This window comes from Bos javanicus, chromosome 27 (genome assembly GCF_032452875.1).
Source record: "Bos javanicus breed banteng chromosome 27, ARS-OSU_banteng_1.0, whole genome shotgun sequence".
Taxonomy (NCBI): Eukaryota; Metazoa; Chordata; class Mammalia; order Artiodactyla; family Bovidae; genus Bos; species Bos javanicus.
The window spans coordinates 17,000,463-17,013,201 of NC_083894.1; positions in this window are offsets into that span (position 1 = coordinate 17,000,463).

Below are 12,739 nucleotides of genomic sequence, written 5' to 3' on the forward strand. Positions count from 1 at the left end.
CTGAGAGGATTACACATGCGTTTTCAAATCTCATATCCTCTAAAGTATTTCTTTGTTATAGAGTTCTGTACTCTAGGTGATTATTTATTAATCAGTATAAACTCCTGGAGAAAGGGGCTGTGGGTTATTCATCTTTCAATGCCCAATGGATCGCCCAGATCCTGGCCTAAGGGCAGATTTTAATAAATGTTTATGTGATTCAGAATCATTCATGTTTTATCATCTTATGGAACAAGTTTCATCAACCAAAGTATATATATCTTTGTAAGTGAAATATAAAATCAGTTATCTGATACACAATTTTATGTGTATATTCCTCTTTTTTAGCTGAATTGTTGCAAGTGCTAAGCACTGCTGCTGCTAAGTTGCTTCAGTCGTGTCGGACTCTGTGCAACCCCACCAGGCTCCCCCGTCCCTGGGATTCTCCAGGCAAGAACACTGGAGTGGGTTGCCATTTCCTTCTCCAATGCATGAAAGTGAAAAGTGAAAGTGAAGTCGCTCAGTCGTGTCCAACTCTTAGCGACCCCATGGACTGCAGCCCACCAGGCTCCTCCGTCCGTGGGATTTTCCAGGCAAGAGTACTGGAGTGGGTTGCCATTGCCTTCTCCGAGATCAGTTAAGTGATACTAGATAATGATTTTCTCAATGTTTCAGTTATATAGTCTCCAGTACATGCACCTTTATTTACAACAACATTCATGGGTCTCATAATAATTGGCAAAAGACCAGAAATATGCTTTCTATCACCCTGAGTATCTTCTAGAACTCACCTTGTGAGTGACTTCTTGAACCTGGATCTTCCTCTGCCTTTCCCCCACCAGCTATAGCTCTCTGTTTTATCTAGACTAATTTTACAAAAACAAAACCAAACCTCAGAATCAATTGGCAAGTGATTACAAGTCATTAGCTTCTTGCTGGGTTAATTAGAAGTCATTAACTTTAAGGGTTAAGACACACTGAATATCCGTGTCTTGAGTTCCTGAACTTAATTTCAAACTATACATGAAAGAGAACATCTAAATATCTTTATGAAAATATATTTAAAACGTAATACAAGCTTACATCCTGAAAATCCCAATGGAGTTCCAAAATAAACATACATACAAAACTCAATTTTGAAAAATGTGACCTCCTATTGAATTGGATGCTAGCCAAAGACTGTTGGATCGATTCCTGTTAACTAAGGTAGTTTTCCCAGAGGCAACCAGGTACTAAAGTTCCAGCTCCTTTGCCCTAGAAATGTATTGGCTACTATAGAGCACTTGTCGTGTTATCCAGCATTACAGAACACACACACACACACTCACACAAATACCCATACACACCTAATTTCTTGATAACATGACAATAAAAGGCAGAATAGAGCTAAAGATGGAAAGACAAGCTTTAGAAAGTATTTGCTTTCTTCATAGTACTTAAGTCTGTACCTGGCCTTTGATAACTTACATATTTATTCCTAGCATAGTTAAGCTAACTTTGTTCAGCATTCATTGGGCATTTAAATTATTACATTTAATAGTTCTGTAACAGTATACTAAGTCTGCATAATAAGAAACTTATTCAAAGAAGTAGTTTGTATGGAAATTTGATAAAGAGATTTTAAACTGTAATGATTTCAGATGTTAAAAGCATGTTATAATAATTTACAATTTTGGTTCAAAGCTTACCTGCGCTTAGAATTTTGAATCTCATTCTCACGCAATATCTGTACCTATCTCCATAAATGTGTATTAAACACATGCTGTTTTCTCATTAATTGAAAATGTATAATCAATTATTAATTAAAATGATAACTAGAAAATTGGACAATCTTGGCTTTGAAGACGATCTCCACCAAACATTGGATTTTCTATAATCCTGCCATGATTTAAGTTTACTTTCTTTCCAGTCTTTTAATTTTATTTTTCTTGCTTAAGTGAACTGGATAACGCCTCTGGTACTATGCTAACTGGTAGTGGTGTTAGTGAGCATCTTAGTCTTACTCCCAAATTCCTGGAGAACGCATTTAAGCTTTCTCCAATAAATATGATGTTAACCATAGTTTTTTGTAGATGTCCTTTTTCAGACTGAGGAAGAAAACTAAAAAAGTAACTAGAATAGAAGGCACCAGAGTATATTGCTATTGGTATGGTACTGTTTTGTAAAAGTTCTCTTTCACTTTTTACATATACCTAAATAAGTATAAATACACACACACACAATGTGAGTTTGGGGCTTTAAAACTGTTTGAAAGCTGTTGCCCTAGAAAAACCCAATTCAAAACAATTCTCTTTATAACCTTGCTGTTGTTGCTCTTTCTTGCCAATTCATCATTGTACCTATACCTTCTGTTCTACCAAACTGCAGGTTTAATATGCTGCCGCTCATATAAAATCGCAGTATGCTTATATACAAACATAGAAACCACAAAGTAGGGCTCAAAGACTGTTCGTGTGAAACGCTTCTGTACCCTTTATTCAGGTCAAAAATGTCAGAACTTTACATGTTTCCTTTATGCTTTTCCCTAGTCTCTGATTCTCTTCCCAAATAACCACTCTCCTGACCTCTAACATCATTACTTTTTTCTGTTTTGATATGCATATAAATTAATATAAATAAATGCTCTTTTTTCTCGATTTTCTCTGTCATCTTTTGCTCAATATTATGTTTATGAGATCCATCCATGTTATAGTGAATGGCATGATTTTGCTCATTTTCTTTGTTGGAGGGTATTCTTTTGTATAACTCTCTGAAAATCTAATTATCTGTTAGATGATTGATGTGCCTCTGGTTGATTATACTTTTGGCTAGTACAAATAATATAAATACTCTTTTTGAAGATTGATGTGGACCATTTTTAAAGTCTTGTTACAATAGTGCTTCTGTTTTATGTTTTAGTTTTCGGCTATGAGGCAAGCACCCCTACCAGAGACTGAACCTGCAGCCCCAGCGTTGGAAGATGAAGTTGTCACCTCTGGACAGCCAGGCAAGTCCAACTATATATATTCCTGTACATACCTTTTAATAAACGTAAGTATACTTTTTTAAGGCACATATTAGAAATAGCATTTCTCAGTTTTATGGCTTTCACTAATATTTGCTTTCTATTTATTTGTTCCTTCGTATCTTATCCCTCTGAGTTCTCCCACCCAACTGCCGTCCTCTCTCTGAAAGCAGCGTTGCTCCTTGGCTCTCAGACACTTCCATGCCATTTAACTCTGGATCATTCTGGTTAGGAGAAGTGAAGCAGAGCCACCAGCTAACTCTTGCAAGCAGCCCCTCAGCCTCTCTTATGACTTCTGTTTATTTTGTATGGAGGAGGCTGTTTGCTGCTTTTGTGTTTTTAAGACTCTGGAGCACTGTGGGTTGTGATTATCGTTGTGGATGGTTTCCACAACACTAATTTACTCTCCTTATCAAAAATACGGAGATATTGTTGCTACATAACCTTGACAACACTTACTACTGCAGTTTCTTATATTAAATTTCAATACATTATATTTATTCTGGTAAGTGTTAAGTCCTATCTCTATCCTTAACTGTGGCAAAAACAAAACAAAACAAAAACCAAAGACAATTTTTACTCTGTACCTTCACTTTTATTGGCGTTGAACAGAATAGTGTAATTCTAAAATATCTTCCTGTCTGTTTAATGCATTTCATGTTTAGTTTAAGTGGTCTTCGCCTAAACCAAGATAATTCAAATATGCTCCCATGTTTACTTCAAGAAACCTTATTATTTTACAGTTAACATTTAGATCTACAATTTACCTAAGCTGCTTCTTGCATATAATGTGAATTAGGTAGAGAGATTTTATACATATTATATATATATATTTCCAATTTCCCCTATATCAGTTTTTGAAAGGTCTGTACATTTCCTCTGAGATGAAGTGCCATCTTAGTCGTAAATTTAATTCCATCTACGTGTGTCTATTCTGGACTCTTATGTTCCACTTGTGTATTTTTTCTCCTTGCATTAAGTCACATTGTATGAATTGCTATAACTTCATGTCTTGAAATACAGAGTTAAGGTTGTTAGCTTTGGTTTTCTCCTTAAAGATTGCTTGGCTGACATTGTTTCAGCCATGACTGAGTAGCTTATAAGGTTGACCCTCCTGCTGATAACTATATGAAACCTTGAGAAAATATAAAAAACAACTCTTTGAATATATCAGAGAACAAGGACACAGAAAGTACTTGAGAAAAAGAAATTGGGCATTACCTTGGTTTATTCCCTCAAGGAAACAGCCAAGGCAGACAGTGAGAGCTTCATGGTACTCTGAAGACGAGGGTAGGTAACCAGAATTATCAAAATTTGAGGGGCAGAGACAATGCCATGACAGGAGTCCCTGAATTAGAACACAAATTTATCTTAAATCTTTTATATTTACCCATATATTTATCATTTCATGTGTTTGCTATTGTTTCCTTCCTAGTTTTCCTTGGGTGTTATTTCTCTTTATTCTGAAAAATCCCTTTACTACTTCTTATAGTGAAGAGTCACTAGCTCTAAGTTCTCTCTGGTTTTTATCTGAATTGATTTAACTCATATTTTGAAGGATACTTCTGCTAGAAAAAAGAGTATTATAATTCTGGCTGGTAGTTTTTTTTTTTCTTCTTCTTAAAACCCTTTAAAAACGCCATTTCATTGTCTTCCGGACTTGATTGTTTTCGATGAGGAGCTCTCAATTAAATCGTTTTTTCTCTGTATAAAACTTCTCTTTTCTTCTGACTACTTTTAAGATACTTTGTTTATTTTTGATATGCAGCAGCTTGATTAGATGTGCCTAGTTGTGGTTGTCTTTGCATTAATCTTGTTGTGGGTTTGCTGAAATTCTTGGATCTTGGGTTGATGGTTTTTAACAAATACGAAGAAATGCTGTCTCTGGCAAAAAAACATACATGAAATGTTATACTGCTTAATGTCATTCCACAAGTAACTGCATTAAAAAAAATATTTTATTCTCTGTTCTTCAGGTTGGATAATTTCTAATTTTTTATCTTTAATTTCATTGTCCTTTTTTCTGTGGTTGCCAATCTGCTGTGAAGTTCATCTGATGAATTGCCAATCTGCTGTGAAGTTCATCTGATGAATTTTTATTTCAGATTGCATACTTTTCAATTCCAGACTTTTCCATTTGATTCTTTATAATAGATTTAATTGCTATGCTGAGACTCCTCATATATTTACTTATTAGGTCACCTTTTCCTTTAAATTCTTAAAGATATTTATTATAGTTTTAAAATTTTTGTCTGGTAATTTCATCACTTCATATTAAATATTACTCACCTATCTATGAAAGGACAGCCTACTATTTACATTTATTTTATGCATTCATATCATTCTTAAATTTTTTGATATTTCTAAGCCACACGGCTCATCTGAGAGTTTTTTCAAATTGTCACAAATCAAAAATTTTTCCAATATACTTCTTGAAAAAATCTGTAATATAAGTGGACCTGCACAGTTCAAACTGTGTTGTCCAAGGGTCAACTGTATATTAAACATGTTGGCTTCTTGGTATGCTTAGAATCCTTGCTTCTCAGACTTCCTTCTCCAGGGGATCTTCCGGACCCAGGGATAGAACCCTGATCTCCTGCACTGCAGGCAGGTTTTTTACTATCTGAGCCACCAGGGAAGCCCAGAAATGTGCATAATGACACCCGTATCATCAAATGAAAATGGAAAGCAATGTTCTAGAGCTTTGTTAAAAAATTCTAAGTGTTTTCCTCTCCAAAGACAATGATTTAGAGAGCAGACAATAAATTTCCAAAACTAATTTGGTGTAATGAAAATATAAGTGAGCTGTGGATCAAAAGTTTTGATTTCTACTAAAAATGAAGTATAATTCTATTAGGTTCAGTTCTCTTATCTATAAAGTGAATGGATTAGATAAAATCATTTTGAAGGTATAATTTAGATTCAAAATATCATGACACTAATAACTATATTTTCCTTTTTTAAGTTGGATTTAAAGATAGGTGAAAAACAGGAAGGAATCACTGGAAGCAAGAATGGAGATCTCACAGTGAGTTTTGGAGACCAGGGGAGAGCCTGCAACCCGTGGGTATTTTTTCTTGCCTAAAGGTAAGACGCGTGGATGAATCAGAACAGAGTATCTTAATTCCTAATTTGTATTGAATATACGATCTGTGAATAGAAGCACATATACTGTTTTCTGTGTAGTTTCTGTGGTCGCTTTCTGATTGGTAGCATGTGTGGATTAGCATAAAGGGATTTCATGTTTTGAGAGCAGCAGAGACATTATCTGATTATTTAATACTTCTTTGACTGATGCTGAAACCAGATAACAGTATCCTGGTATTTGCCACTATTCAAATCTTACCTCAAGTACTCAGTGTAATCCTCGTAATCTTAGCAAAGAGTTACAATAAAGATCAAGCTAACACCTGACAACTGTTCAACATTTCATTTGTTTTTAAAATACAAAGCAAACATTCAGATTGAATTATTGCCTTAATCCACATGGATCACTTTAGTCATGGGCAAACTAGATGAAAGTCAGCGAGACTCAGTACTACAGCTCTAAAAAGATTTTGCCACTCCAGTGTTTAATAATACAAACTCAGACTGCATACATTTTTTTTTTTTAATGTACAAACTTTGAAAAAAGCCACTGCTAACATGTGGACCCTTCAGTCATTCTGTAAAGGTAACTGGGAAGAATGTATCAGATACAGATTAAGTATTTGTCCTGGAGTCTCTCATTGACAGAAAAGTGAAATTCCCAAGGAGTTATTTTGACTCCACGATAGTTATTTATTTATTTTTTTTTAGCAATTATCACAGAGCTAGCTGCACTCGGCCCCAAGTAGGCCAATTAATTGTCATGACCCGGAAGGGAGCATGGAAAGGGAAATATTAGAAAGCAAACCCCTCAATTTTCACATCCTAATCACAGCAGTCTGATCTCTAGAAAGACTTTTATGAAAGCAGTTTTGTATTTCTCCAGATCCTTTCAGGCAAATAACCCCAGGGCTCTGATTTCTGCATTCATTCTCTGTAGCCACTGTGGAATGCACACAGCTTTTAACAAGCCCAAGCAGAGCTGCGCTGCCTTTTTTTTTTTTCTTTAATAAAATAAACTTTCATTTGTAAAACAAAATATAAATCTTAGAAGTGTGGAGTTTGCAGAACACCCAGATCACAGCCTTCCAACTTTCCCCCCATAATGGAGAGCTTTCCAGGGTTGTGTTCACACACCCACCTGAAACAGAAAGCAACAGTTGACTTTCCTTTGTGACACTAGGTCCTGGAGTTACTCTAATGTGCTTGGAGAATTAAAGGAGAGTAATTAGGGCCTCTTTAGTCTGTCTACTCCTGTGCGCTGGACTCCTGGGACAGTGAACTGGGCCTTGAAATATAGGTCAAATAACTTTTGGATCAAAAGTATCAGGGTAACGGGACTCCCCTGGTGGTCCAGTGGTTAAGACTCCACATTCCAATGCAGGGGGTGAGGGTTCGATCCCTGGTCGGGGAGCTAAGATCCCACATGCCTCATGGCCAAAAAAAGCATAAAACAGAAGAAATATTGTGACAAACTCAATAAAGACTTTAAAAATGGTCCACATTAAAAATACCATGATACTTTTTTAAAAAGATTTTTAAGTGCATCTATGAAAATAGCATATGGCAAAATGGCATATAAATTGGTTATAAAAGACAGCTGACCACCAAAGAATTGATGCTTTTGAACTGTGGTGTTGGAGAAGACTCTTGAGAGTCCCTTGGATGGCAAGGAGATCAAATCAGCCAATCATAAAGGAAATCAACCTTGAATATTCATTGGAAGGACTGAGGCTGGAGCTGAAACTCCAATACTTTGGCCACTTGATGTGAAGAACTGACTCATTTGAAAAGTCCCTGATGCTGGGAAAGATTGAAGGCAGGAGGAGAAGGAGACAACAGAGGATAAGATGGTTGGATAGCATCACTGACTCGATGAACATGAGTTTGAGCAAGCTCCGGGAGTTGGTGATGGATAGGGAAGCCTGGAGTGACTGAACTAATTCATAAGTGGATAAAGTATTGTAGAAGCCAAATATTTCTAGAGAGAATGGGCTAACATGGTGACTTCCCCACTATCTTCTGGGTTTATCATAACTGTATGAGCCAAAGCTAGTGTATGAGATAATTTGTTGTGTAGATTGACATTAACTCTAGGGAAAGAAGTCTACAATTATTCCAATCTGGTTACACCTTTTCAGAGAGATCATTTTAAAGGTTCTATTGCTTTTCTTCTTTTGTTTGCTGAAAAATTGCTAGATTTAATTTTCTTTCAACATACAGATTTATAATAATCAAATAAAATGTTTTTATAATGTTATGTAGTGACTCATGATGAATTAATGATTAAATTTTTGGCAAGAGAAATAGTAAGTTAATCAGCATAGATTGACTTTAAAAAACATCAATTAAAGCTTATATATTAACCTCGGTTAGTCCACTATATAATAGAAATCACTGATAAATGTATATAGTACAAGGCAAAATTTACCCTCCCCCAGTAAACCAAGCTGGCCCTGAGCATATGGTTTTCCTTTTAATTATCACTTAATAGTAATTCTGGGCCTCACTTTTAAAGAACATTGGCAACATAACTTGGCACAGAAGTTGACATATTTTGCTTATTGGCAAGTTCCCTCTAGCTTCTTTCCTGTATTATTGTGTTTCTTTAAACAAATCTGTCAATATTCACAGAATTAGATAAATTAGAATTGGAAAAATCTTCGTGGATGATGGAGACTTTCCTCTGACTCAGGCCAAATTACTGTCTACAGACTTTTTTCTTATTGTTTGGCCTGGCAACACAAAGAGTAACGTATGTGATATCACTTTCCTTTTTCAATATTCATGTCTATCTAGGATTCCCTAGTTAAGTTCTATTTTCAATATTTCTATTTTGCTTCTCATTACATATTTTTCCAAATTGAATCCTTTTAAAATTACATCTAATAACTTTGTTTGCTTTTTATTTTCTAGGCTTTCACATTCCACCAAAGAAACTGCATATGGTAGTGTTGTTGGGGAGCCCATTCAACAGACTTCTGGAAAAATCTATGGGGTCATTCTATTGCAAATTACTCAGTCGCCAGAATTCCTTTCTAGAACAAAGTGGAATAGAAATGCATAAACAGGTAAAACTTTTTTTTACCTATAAGGTGAACCACATGTATGCTATGTACATACCTATGAGAGGGTGGCGTGAGTTGTAATTGAAAAGACCAAGCCTTTACCTAGAAGAGATGCAGTTAGTGCAGTTACTCTAGAAATACTGGAAGAATGACACGCATTCTTCACAAACAAGTGCAAGTATCCTTTTCTTCTACTTCCCAGTTGAATGGTGGGGAAGAAATATTAGACCTATTATGCTATGCTATGCAATGCTAGGTCACTTCAGTCGTGTCCGACTCAGTGTGACCCCATAGACGGCAGCCCACCAGACTCCCCCGTCCCTGGGATTCTCCAGGCAAGAACACTGGAGTGGGTTGCCATTTCCTTCTCCAATGCGTGAAAGTGAAAAGTGAAAGTGAAGTCGCTCAGTCGTGTCCGACTCTTAGCGACCCCGTGGACTACAGCCCACCAGGCTCCTCCATCCCTGGGATTTTCCAGGCAAGAGTACTGGAGTGGGGTGCCATTGCCTTCTCCGTAGACCTATTATAGAAGAAATTTATCTTTACTTCCAAACATGCATAACTATGGTTGTCCCCCTGCAGCTCTGAGGCTAAATATACAATTTATTTTGGGAAAGAAGAGCAAAGGTACATTAAAAATTTTAACGTGTTTTTTTTTTTCTAAAAATGAAATCCATTACTATGGCCACATCCATCCAGTTTTCTGTTAGGATATTCCTGCTCTTCTGTAGAAATAGTCATCAGTGTCTGAGAAGGAGATGTAATTTTGTTTTCTGCGAGCTGTGCTATTGTGGCTCCAGTTTACCTTACCACCTCAGGTCCGTCTTCAGGATCTATCACCTTTAAAGGAGACGAGCTGAATAAGATGGGGTCCTTGTGCTCAAGAATTTTATGCCTCATTAAGGGAAATAAGACAGACACAGACAAATCTATAAACTTCGGGAATAAGGCAGTGTGACAAGTGCCAGGTGAACAGAGCAAATGAGGTATATGCCTCAGGCAGGGGAGACAGAGTCTTACTGAATTTATTTTCACTTAAGTTATACTCCAAGCACTCTAGCTGTATAACATGGGGAGAAAATACATGATCAAGGAAGATCTCTAAGGCTGGATGATTTAACAGACCCTTTAAAAGAATTAGCAGAAAATGCATTTTGGTTCACAGCAATAGCTGTATAGAGAAATTAAGTTTTCCTATATTTGATTTTGTATGCTCCAGAATAGATGAGTTTTCTTTTGACTTTCACTTTGATTTTCTTGTCTATTCTTTTCACTCCTGCTGACTCTTCAAACACTGCTTCGTTCTGATTCACAAGGCCTCTGGGTCACCTCACAGAAAGACTGGCGTTCACGGCAGCATCAAGTCACTGACTTCCCTCAAAGGAGAAGCAGCAAGCTGGCGTGGGACTACGGACCCTGGGGGTGAGATTTGTGACCCTGGGATTCCCAGAGTCATAAAATTCTTATTTGGGGAATACTACGTAGCTCTTTCAAGAGCAGGCCAAGTTCTTTCTAGGAGTTGTAATACACAGCATTGCTTTTTCCGTGAGAAAGTAAGCTAAGCCCCTCAGGGATGCTGTGGGAATAAGAGCCACAGTGTTGTAACTAATCTGCTTTAAAAGTTGAATTCTTAGAAGATGCATTTTACAATTTTTAAGTCATATTATTTTCACAGTTGAAGCACTCAGGGTAAAGGGCCATCCAGGGTATTTTGAAAAGATTATACACTGTATTTTGTCAGAACATTTTTTCCCTATGATTTCATAGCCTCTCCTTCATGGAAGGGGAAAAAAAAAATGTTTCTTTTTCTCCTCCTTCTCTTGCTCTTGTAACTGTTCTCAGAATTCTTAGGGAGAGAAGAGAGTTTAAAGATGCTCCAACAATTTGCTGGTCTATAGTTAGATTTTGTTTTTCCTATTTAAAGTGTACAGTACTTTGTAACCGGACTGATATCTGGGCTGGTTGCCCAGTGGAAATTTCAGAAACAGAGGACAGTGTGTCTCTGTACGTTGTTTCAAATAACTCTCCTTGCTTCTTTAGGGAGATATAATAGGCATTCACATTAGGCCAGAAGGTTATTAGATCTCCATGAGGCTCCGTCCGGCTACATGCCATGAATATTATTCTGTCAACACAAACGTCATTAGAATCTGCTAAAATTGAATTACTCTTAGCAGCTTTACAGCTGTCTCACAACATTTGACAACTACCAAGAAATGCATCTTGGCATCAATGAGAATTCTTCACTAGGCCAATTTATATCTAAGAACAGTGGGAAATGAAGGGGAATAATGGTATCACTGTTTCAATGTATAATGTTTACAAAATCAGTACTGAGTTTTCCTCTCACAGGCTGGGATTGATTTTCCCACCCCCCTTATCCCGGTACCTTTATAGCCCTGGTGACTATAAATAAGTTGCAGGAAAATGACTTCTCTCCTGTTTCACGATGCTTTTCTTATCTGACTGCCACAGCTGTCACATATCCACATGCTCTTATTTAAGATGTCTGTATCTGGAAACATTACTGCTTCTGTTCTTCAGTAGCTGAAGAACATTATGATAGTATTTTGTGAATTTAATTCATTTCTCCTCTTTTGTTTTACTATACTTTTAATGTCTAGTTCTCTCTGTGATCTTCAGTCTCCTCCATAGGTTCCTCTGTCTACAGTTAATATTTATCCCAGAGAGAAACTCAATTCCAGATTTTTAAAAAGAATCTTTGAGTCTGAGCTTCACATCTTGCTCTTAGATTTCAGCATTCCTAAGGTGAACCTACAAATAATGCTGATCCTTTTCATTAGTAATAAATCTTCAAGGTCAGTGTGAAGAGTTTCATAATACCCAGAATTAAACAACATTTCTATATGTTCTTCTGCACGCTATTCTGTTTGCTTTCTTTAAAGTGAGATGCCCTTAAAATGCACATAGGAAGTGAAATATTGCATAGGATAAAGCACAACAGTATCCATTTGAAAGCCAGTAGGATTAAAGATTTTGCATGCTGTTGAATTCTGTATACTTATATTTCCTTGCAAACTTACTGCAATTCAATTTCTCTTCAATTAATATTATTTATTCTGTCTAGGGTTCTTGTCAAAGGTATACACCTCGAGATTAGATAAAATGGAATGCAAAGAATCACATAGGAGACATTAAGTCAGTATTTTACAGTATTTTGTTCAAGTGCTAGAGGATCTACAAAATCAGTACAGATTTCTTGTCTAATGTATGTAATCAACTCTGCCCTCATAATTTTAAAAATGTGACTCTTGGATATGTAGCATACTTTGATAACATTCTCAGGTAAATTAAAATCATTTTTAATATCATTTTATCTTGTTACTGAGTCTTTGAAGTAAAAAGTCGATTTGTCACAAGAATCAGGGCAGACTACAGGTGGAGTTTATGGAAACAGAAGAACTTTACATGGAGCACTGCAAAATTTCTGCTTCACAAAATTTCCCCCTAAATCATTGTGTGAGAAATAGACCAGTTATTAAGTAAATGATAAATATTGGGAGAGGGTCAAAGTTATTGCAGAAAGAAAATACCCAAAGTCATGGTGAAAAACACTGCAGATCTTCTAATGGGCAAAAAT